Here is a 9281-nt window from a genome sequence, read left to right as displayed (position 1 = left end):
CGCCGCTCCCGCCGCCGCCGGCCCCGCCCGCCCTCCGCTCGCCGCCCACCCGTCCGCCGGGCCCTAGCGCCTCCCGACGCGCCCAGGCCCCGCGCCGGCCCGAGCCCAGGCGCCCGGACCCCCACCCCCGGCGCGGACCCTTTCCCCGCGCCGCGCCCCGCTGACCTCCGCGCCCGGAGCCGTGGCCTCCCGCGCTCGTGCTCGACCGGCCTGCGCCCCGCGCCGCCGCGGCCTTTCCTCTGCTCTGAGGCCGGGGCGTAGCGTCTGGGCTTGAACTTGGCCCTCGGCGCCGGGGTTCGCGCTGGCCCCTGAGCTGACCAGCCGGCCTGGGGGTCGGCTCCGTCTCACGGCCTCGGGCCCGCCCGCAGGCTCATCCGAGGCCGCCGCCGGAGGACGCATGCTGGGGACCGGGCTGCAGGGACCTCGCCCGGAGAGGGCAGTGACCTCCACAGCAGGGGGTGCCTGTCGCTCGGGCCGGGCAGGGCAAAGGCCGCGGCAGACCCGGCTGGATCTGCCCTCCTACCTTTTCGACCTCCCTGTGGGGTGTGTGGTGTAGTGTGTGGTGTATGTGGTGTGTGGTGTGTGTGGTGTGAGTGTGTGGTGTATGTGGTGTGTGTGATGTGTGTGTATATGCGGTATGTGAGTGTGGTGTATGTGTGTCTCTGTGGGGTGTGTGTGTGGTATATGTGTGAGTTGTGGTATGTGAGTGTGGTGTGTGGTGTGTATGGTGTATGTGTGTGGTGTGTGTGATGTTTGTGAGGTGTGTATGTGGTATGTGTGTCTGTGGTATATGTGTGTATGTGTAGTGTTTGTGTGTGTGGTGTGTGTGTGGTATATGTGTGCATCGTGTATATGTTTGTATGTAGTGTATGCCTGTGGTGTATGTGGAATGCATGGTATATGTGTGTGTGGTGTGTGGTGCATCTGTATGTGTATGTGATGTGTTTGTGTGGTGTGTGTGTATGTGGTGTGTGGTGTGTCTGTGTGCATGGTATATGTGGTGTGTGTGGTGTATGTGTGTGGAGGGTGTGTGTGGAGGGTGTGTGTGGTGTATGTGGTGAGTATATGGTGTATGTGGTGTGTGTGTGTGTGGTATATATGGTGTATGTAGGGGTTATGTGTGGTGTATGTGGTGTGTGATGTGTATATGTGTGTGTAGTGTGTCTGGTGTATGTGGCGTATATGATATGTGTGTGGTGTGTGAGTGTGTGTGGTGTGCATGTATGTGTGTGGTGTGTCTATGGTGTGTGTGATGTGTGTGTCAGGTGTGTGTGTCTGTGGTGTGTGATGTGTGCATGTTGTGTGTTGTGTATGTGGTGTGTGTGATGTGTGTGTGGTGTGTGTGATGTATATGTGAGTGTGTGTATGTGTGTGTTATATGTGTGTGGTGTGTGTGTATGTGAGTGTGATGTGTCTGGTGTGTGTGATGTGTGTGGTGTGATGTGTGTGTAGTGTATGCAATGTGTGTAGTGTATGTATGTGGAGTGTCTATGGTGTGTGGTGTGTCTGGCGTGTGTGTGATATGTGTGTCTGGGGTGTGTGTGGTGTATGTGGTATGTGTGTATCTGTGGTATGTGTGATGTGTGTGTGTAGTGTATGTGGTGAATATGATGTGTGTATGTGTGTGGTGTGTGTGATGTGTGTGTTTGAGATGTGTGTGTGGTGTTTGTGGCGTGTGTGTGTGGTATTGTGTGTGTGATGTGTGTCTATGGTGTGTGTGATGTGTATGGTGTATGTGATGTGTATGTGTGTATGTGATATGTGTATGTGTGTGGTGTGTCTATGGTATGTGTGATGTGTGTGATATGTCTTGGGTGTGTGATGTGTATGTGTGTGTGGTGTGAGTGTGTGTGGTATTGTGTGTGTGATGTGTGTCTATGGTGTGTGTGATGTGTGTGGTGTGTGTGTGGTGTGTATGGTGTACGTGATGTGTATCTGTGTATGTGATGTATGTGTATGTGGTATGTCTATGGTATGTGTGATGTATGTGTATGTGTGTGGTGTGTCTATGGTATGTGTGATGTGTGTGTCTAGGGTGTGTGTGTGATGTGTCTTGGGTATGTGATGTGTATGTGTGTGTGGTGTGAGTGTGTGTGTCTCTGGGGGACGGTGAGTGGGAAGGAAGTCCTGGGGAGCAGGAGCCCCGGGGCAGGGGTGTGGGCGTGGGGAGACACTGCACACGGAGTCAGGACGTTGCTGTTGTAGACTCAGCACCACCTCTCGGGAGCTGCCTTTGGGGTCAAAATGGGGCCCAGCCTGCTGGCCAGCGTCACCTGTGGCAGGAGGACGCGTGAATGCACGGCTTTGGGCAGGGTCTGCCCCTGATGGCGGGGGCAGGGGATGAGTGTAGCCTGTGGGTGCTGGCGGGACCTCACGTGGGACAAGCAGGGCTGCGGGGCTGCGGGGCGGAGAGAAAGGAACAGTGCAGCCCAGAGTGCCTGCGTCCTCACTTTCCCCACCCGAGCTGCCAGGAGGAAGCCCCAGCTCCTGTTCCCTTGCCTCAAGGTCCCACCAAAGACGACCACCCCCTTTTTCCTGCGCGTGGCGTGGCCAGGCAGCTGTGTGCACAGGCCCGCTGAGGCCCGCTGGCCAAGCCCCCACACCCCCTGCCGGCTGCAGACCTGGGGCCTGACGCTGGCCCCTCGGCTTCCCCTCCCCGGCTCCACAGAGCTCTCCCAGTTGCAGGCTCTGCTTCCTTGAACTTCCAAAGATAAATAAATAGTGACTGCAGATGGAAGGAGGGAGCGGGACCGGGCTGCCCCAGCGGGAGCCCTGGGCGGGTGGGCAGCAGTGCATTCCTCAGGAAAGGGCAGAGCCGGGCAGGGCAGCCTGCAGCAGCAGGGACGGCTTTCTCCTGGGGGAGGGCGAGGGGCAGGGGCCCCTGGCAGGGGCCGCTCAGCTTTGCCGTGATTGCCTTTTGCTGAATGCTGAGACGCAGAAGGAGCTGGAAAGGAATTCCGCCAAATGACATTGAGTGATGCCAGGCTCCCGGAGGCCTGGTGGAGATATGGACCAAACACTCCTGTCCTGTGGGGTCCTCGCCTTTGGCTTCTACACCCACTGGGGAAGGCTGGTGGGGCGGAGTCCTCTCCCATTTTGCAAGTGCAGATAAGGAGACAGAGCTACTGCGGCCAGGAGCTCAGAGTCCAGGGGTGGGTACTTGTCCTCTGATTCCTTCCTAAGTGCTCCTATGGGTGCCTGTCCGCAGCCATACAAGGAGCGAGTGAGCAGCCGCCCAAATCTTGTTTTCAGGTTTCTTTGTGGTCATCGGATGACCTAACCCTAGTTTCGACTTAGAGAACGTATCCTGGGGAGCCCGACCAATGAAATACACTGATGGGAGATGCTAAGCTCTTCACGGCGGTGGGGATAAGGTGCCATGGTAACAGACTGAGGCTGAATGGTGTCTGACCAGAGCATGGGACAAAGGCTTAGCACAGGTTGTGGTGCAACCTGGAAGTGCAGCCCACCTGTGTCTCTGGTCCCTCAGGGGCTGGGGGCTCGCATGCACTGTCTTCCTCCTGCAAGAAATTTACCTTTGCCAGGTGATAGCTGCCCCTGCCCTCACTTGGGCTGGAGCACACAGAGCTCCTTGCAGGAGTCGTAGAGAGAACCAGCACCTACCAACAGCCCACTATGCACTAGGCACTATTAGAACCCGCTCCTCTCAAGAACGAGCTCATTTGCTCCTGATCAAGACCCAGCTGCTCCACTTCCAGTCCAGCTCCCTGCTATCGCACCTGGGAAAGCAGCGGAAGCCAGCCCAAGTGCTTGGGCCCCTGCCAACCGCGTGGGAGACCCGGATGGAGTTCCAGGCTCCTAACTTCAGCCTGGCCCAGCCCCGGCTGTTGTGGCCATCTGGGGGAGTGGATCAGCAGATGGAAGATCTCTGTCTCTCAGTCTCTCTCTCTGTCTCTTCCTCTCTCTTGCCACCATCCTGCCTTTCAAACAAATAAAATCACTCTTAAAATAAAAATAAATACCTAGCGGCGCCGGCATACCGGGTTCTAGTCCCGGTCGGGGCGCCGGATTCTGTTCCGGTTGCCCTTCTTCCAGGCCAGCCCTCTGCTGTGGCCAGGGAGTGCAGTGGAGGATGGCCCAGGTGCTTGGGCCCTGCACCCCATGGGAGACCAGGAGAAGCACCTGGCTCCTGGCGCCTGCCATCGGATCAGCCGGCCACGGCGGCCATTGGAGGGTGAACCAACGGCAAAAGGAAGACCTTTCTCTCTGTCTCTCTCTCACTGTCCACTCTGCCTGTCAAAAAAAAAAAAAAAAAGAATGAGCTCACGCGGACCTCAAAATAGGGCCATGGAGGATTGCTTCAGCAGGGGGCGCTGTGGGAGACCCCTGAGTGTGAACAGGTATCCAGTGTCTGGTATCCGGGAGCGGTGGCTAGGATTTTCCCAGCACCAACAGCCGATCTCTTCTACCCTCTGCCAGAGGGTCTTCCCCAGGCTGCCCAGCTTGCTTGCTTAGGTCTCCTAACTCCCTTCCGGACCTGTCTGCCCATCCCACGACACAGGCTCAGGTCAGTGGTGCTGGCCCCTGTGCCACCCCTGCCGCGTTCCCAGGGCCCCGCAGCTGGGGACTCCCCCACCCCAGAATGGCCCTCCTGGGCCATGCTGCCAGCTCTCTTCCCTGTCCTGCAGCTCCCTCGGAGACAGCCGCCAGTCCTGTGGGACCTTCCTGCTGTGCGCTCCCCACGACAGAGGGACAACGCTCATGCCTCAGCCAGAAGGAATGAATCAGGATGCGGAGAGCTGCGCAAATATTTGGGCCTGCGACGGTTTCTCTTTGGTGGTCAGGTTTCACCACATACAAGGTACCCGTGTATGATTTAGACATCACCACGGAAAAACGTCATCATTTCTGCTTCTTTAAGTGAAATCTGCTCACGTTCTCCCAGCCCATGGAGTCTACTTCATTATGAGTGATGACTGCATTATGAGTGAACCCAGGGGCCCAGCGCCCAGATGCTAAAGCTGATTCAGGTCCTGGTTCTCCATTTGACCTGTCACAAATCACTTAATGCCACTCGGCCTCAGTTTTCTCATCTGCGAAATGGAAGCTAAAGCAGCCTAGTTGGTATTTATTTATTTATTTATTTATTTATTTTTGATTAAAACATCAGCCAGTACTTCATTCTGTGTTCTGACGGACTGAGTAGAGAACGTTGGTGTTGCAGAAAGCAAAAAACGAATTGGTCATTGCAAAGTTCTTTTCCTTGTTGAAGGCGAAAGCAGAGGAGATGTTGGCTGTGCCAGGCCTGCCTGGGGATCTGGCTGTTATCTCTCTGGCTCCTGATTTCTGGGAAGGTCAGATAAGCAGTTCAGTTTCAGCGGGGGGGGCCCCCGATGCGAAACTTCAGCTCCAGTCTTCCTGTCTGCTCCCCTGGCTCCTGCAGGAGCCCAGGCCAGACCCGGGCCTCCCATCGGATCTGTTCAACGGCGGCTTCTACCTTGGAGTGTCTGTGTGGTGTGATGCAGGCCTGTGTGGTCTTTGGCCCTGATTCCTAACGCGGCTTCCTAACTCGGAATTTCCTGAGTGATAGGAGTGGTTTTTGTTATTCCTGCAAATCCCTTTCTAGCCTCAACCAGTTTATACTGATGAGGGTGGGAGTGTCCCCCCCCCCCCCCCCCGCCACCGCAGAAGGCCTCAGCATGGGGCAGAGAACCTTTTTTCCTGCCAAGGTCCCATTGGATGTTTTCACACCATTGTGGGGGGGTGTGACATTAGCATCTTCAAAATTAGCCATGGAGCCTGGCACAGCGGGTTAAGCCACCGGCAACACCGGCATCCCCTAGGAGTGCCATTTGGAGTTCTGTCTGCTCCTTTTGCCTTCCAGCTTCCTGCTAATGCGCCTGGGAAAGCAACAGAAGATGGCTCAAGTGCTTGGCTTGGGCCTCTGCCACCCACATGGGAGCCCCAGACGCAGGTCTAGGCTCCTGGCTTCAGCCCGGCCCAGCGTGGCCATCGTGGCCATTTTGGGAGTGAACCAGTGATGGAAGACCTCTCCATCTCCCTTTTCCTCTCCCTCTTGCTCCCGCCCCTCTCCCTCCCTCTCCCAGCTCTGCCTTCCAAATAAGTGAAGTAAATCGTTCTTTCCTAAGAATTAGCCTGCTACAGATGTATTGAATGTTGAGTGCCAACTGCCGTTGCCTTGGCACGAGCAGACCAGATTTCTTGGGCCGTCTGTGGCTCCCTGGGGCCAGATGTTCCCCACCCCAGGACTGGATTACTGACCTTTGGCAAAGGGGAGGCGGAGCTGGAGACTGAACTGTCAACTCTTGGCCAATAAGACCCAGAGACTGCCAGGTGGGTGAGCACGTGCAGGTGCTGGGAGGGGGCCTGCTCCGTACCCCTCCCATACACCCCCACTCCACACCCACCCTCCCCCAACCCCGTACTTTATCTAGTTAGCTGTTCTGAGTCATAGCCTCAATGACACACCCGCAAACATAACCATTTTCTCGAGTTTTCCGAGCCCTTCTAGCAAATTCTGGAACCTGAAGAGGGGGCTCGGAATGCCAGGTGGGAAATAGCAGGAGGGCCAGGGTCTCTGTCCAGAAGGGCATCAGAGATCCTGGACAGATGAGGTGGTGATGGAAGGGAGGGGAGGTGGAATCCTGGGACACAGGGAAAGTGGAGGCGGGGTGGATTTTCTGACACATAGCAAGTGCTGACCGAGTGCCAAGAATGACCCCTGGGAGGGGCATTTGGTGTAGGGGTGGAGAACCCCATTCAGATATCGGTGCCCAGGTTCAAGCACCAGCTCTGCTTCCGGTTCCAGTTTCCTGCTAACGTGTACCCTGGGAGGCAGCAGGTGATGGCTCAAGTGTTTCAACTGTGGGAGACCCAGATGGGGTTCCTAGCCCTAGCCATTGTGGGCATTTGGGGGAGTGGATCAGCAGAGGGGTGACCTCTGTCTGTCTCTCAAGTCAAGAAATAAACATTTTAGAAAAGAATACCCCCTAGGTGTTTGCCATGACCCATATGGAGAGTGGAACTGTGGCTTACTAGGCTGGAGAAGGTTCTCAAAGGATAAGCTCTGGGGAGGGAACCTGAAAAGTCAGCTGTCGCTGGGCCGGCTGGGGACACTGTGATGAGCAAAGACATGCCGCTGCCCTCCTGCGGCTGGCAGTCCAGTGGGAGAGACGGTTGCTGGACACATGACCTGGGCGCTAGAAACTGTGACAAGTGCCGGGAAGAGGAAGGCGGCCGTGGTTGAGAATAGTGGGGCAGTGGGGGATCAGGGCAGGCCTCTCCAGGAAGGGTCCTAGCCCACCTCCTGCTGCTGTGTTAGAAGCCTGGAACGGAGTCCTTGATAAAGAAGAGAGGTTTAGGTGGCTCCTGGTTCTGCAGGCTGGGAGAACGTCCTATATGATCACCGGTTCGAGTCCCGGCTGCTCCACTATCCTATCCAGCTCCCTGCTAACGCCCCTGGGAAGGCAGTGGAAGATGGCTTAAGTGCTTGGGCTCATGTGGGAGACCCAGATGGGGTTCTTGGCTCCTGGCTTCTGCCTTCAGCCTGCTCTAACCTCAGTCATTGCAACCATTTGGAGGAGCGAACCAGTGGATGGAAGGATCTCTCTTTCTCTCTGGAACTCTGCCTTTCAAATAAACAACCCCACAGAAATCTTTAAAAAATGTGGGGGTTCAGTTTCCAGCACGTGCACTTTGTAGGTGAGGGGAAGGCATTCTGTCCCTAGCAGGAAGGAAGGGCTAAGCTGACCTGGAAGATAAACACTTCCCAGGCTGCCCGCTGTCCTTGGCCCCTGGCAGGAAGGAGGTTGGTGCCTGAGACAGAGGGGCAGACTCACGATATTGGAGGGAGTCAGATGCAGGAGGCCGAGGGCTGGGGGCCTCCTACGCCACCCTCCCCATCCTGGCCCACCCCTAGGTGGCGCTGTGCCCACCCAGGCCCTGTAGGGGAAGCAGGGGTCTCTTCGCCCAGGTTCTTGAAGATGGATCAGGGCTGGAGGAGGCCTTCCCATCCCAGCCTCGTTGGGCCACGCAGAGAGGGCCTTTCCTGGGGGTGGGGGGGGGCAGGGGACCACGCCCAGGAGGGACCACTTCCTGTCTGGTAATGGGGCTCCTTAGGTTGGTGATCTGTTCTAGGCTCACAGGAGGGGCTACTCCACCCACAGCCTTTTCTCCTCAGAGAGAATGAGACGATACGGCCCAGGCACAGCCCTGCACCCTCTCGGGGAGCCCCACTGGGGGCGGAGTTTTCAGGTCCCAGAAGGCAGAGAAGCAACTGTTGTAAAGATGAGAGAGTGGGGGCTTCCCCCCATCTGCAAGTTCACCCCCTAAATGCTTTCAATGGCCAGGACCGGACCAGGGCCAAAGCTGGAACTGCGACATGGGTGGTGTGGACCCAACTACTGAGCCATCACTGCTGCCTCCCAGGGTCACAGCAGCAGGAAGCTGGTGTCAGGGTTTGAGTCCAGGCACCATGAGATGGGCTGCAAACTTTCTACCCACCAGCGCTTTAACCACTAGGCCAAACACCCAAGCAAGGCCAGCACTGTACCCAGGGGTGTGGACGAGTGGAAAGGAATTCACAGGGGAGAGAGTAGCTTTGATTGAGGCCTGCAGGTGCAGGATCTCGCCGACCCCTTCCAGCTCCCCCAGGTGGCCAGAATTCTCTCTCCCAGATGGGGACAAGGGGCACAGGCTTCTTAAGTGATGGGTGTGCTCAGACGAGTGTCAGTGCTCCCTTGTGTGTGGGGGTGGGGCTACCCTCCTGCGGCCCTCATAGGGTCCCCTGCGCCGTCTCCCCGTGTCATCTGCTGCCTGGAGCCATGGTGAGCTTTGGGGCCAGTGTTGTGATGCAGCCGGTTAAGCCTCTGCTTGCAACACTGGCTTCCCATATGGATGCCGATTTGTGTCCTGGCTGCTCCACTTCCAATCCAGCTCCCTGCTAATGCACCTGAGGAAGTTTCGGAAGACAACCCAAGTGCTTGGGCCCCTGCCACTCATTTGGGAGACCTGGATGGAGTTCCTGGCCCAGCCCTGCTCATCTGGGGAATGCACCAGCACAGGGAAGATCTCTCTCTCTCTCTCTCTCCCTCCCACCCCTCTTTCTTCCTCTCCCTTTCTCTCTGCCTGTCAAATAATCTTTTTTAAGGCTTCAGTGGAGAAAGTTACGGGTTACTGTAGGCAGGAGATAGGGCAGAGAAGGGCAGGCGTGGGGTGTGTGGGCTCATCGGGGTCCTGGGCCAGGCGGGATCTTAAGGGTGAGGTGTGGGCTTGGAGCATGAGGTATGAACTTACATGTT

This window comes from Oryctolagus cuniculus, chromosome 2 (genome assembly GCF_964237555.1).
Source record: "Oryctolagus cuniculus chromosome 2, mOryCun1.1, whole genome shotgun sequence".
Taxonomy (NCBI): domain Eukaryota; kingdom Metazoa; phylum Chordata; class Mammalia; order Lagomorpha; family Leporidae; genus Oryctolagus; species Oryctolagus cuniculus.
This window is presented reverse-complemented; position numbering follows the sequence as displayed.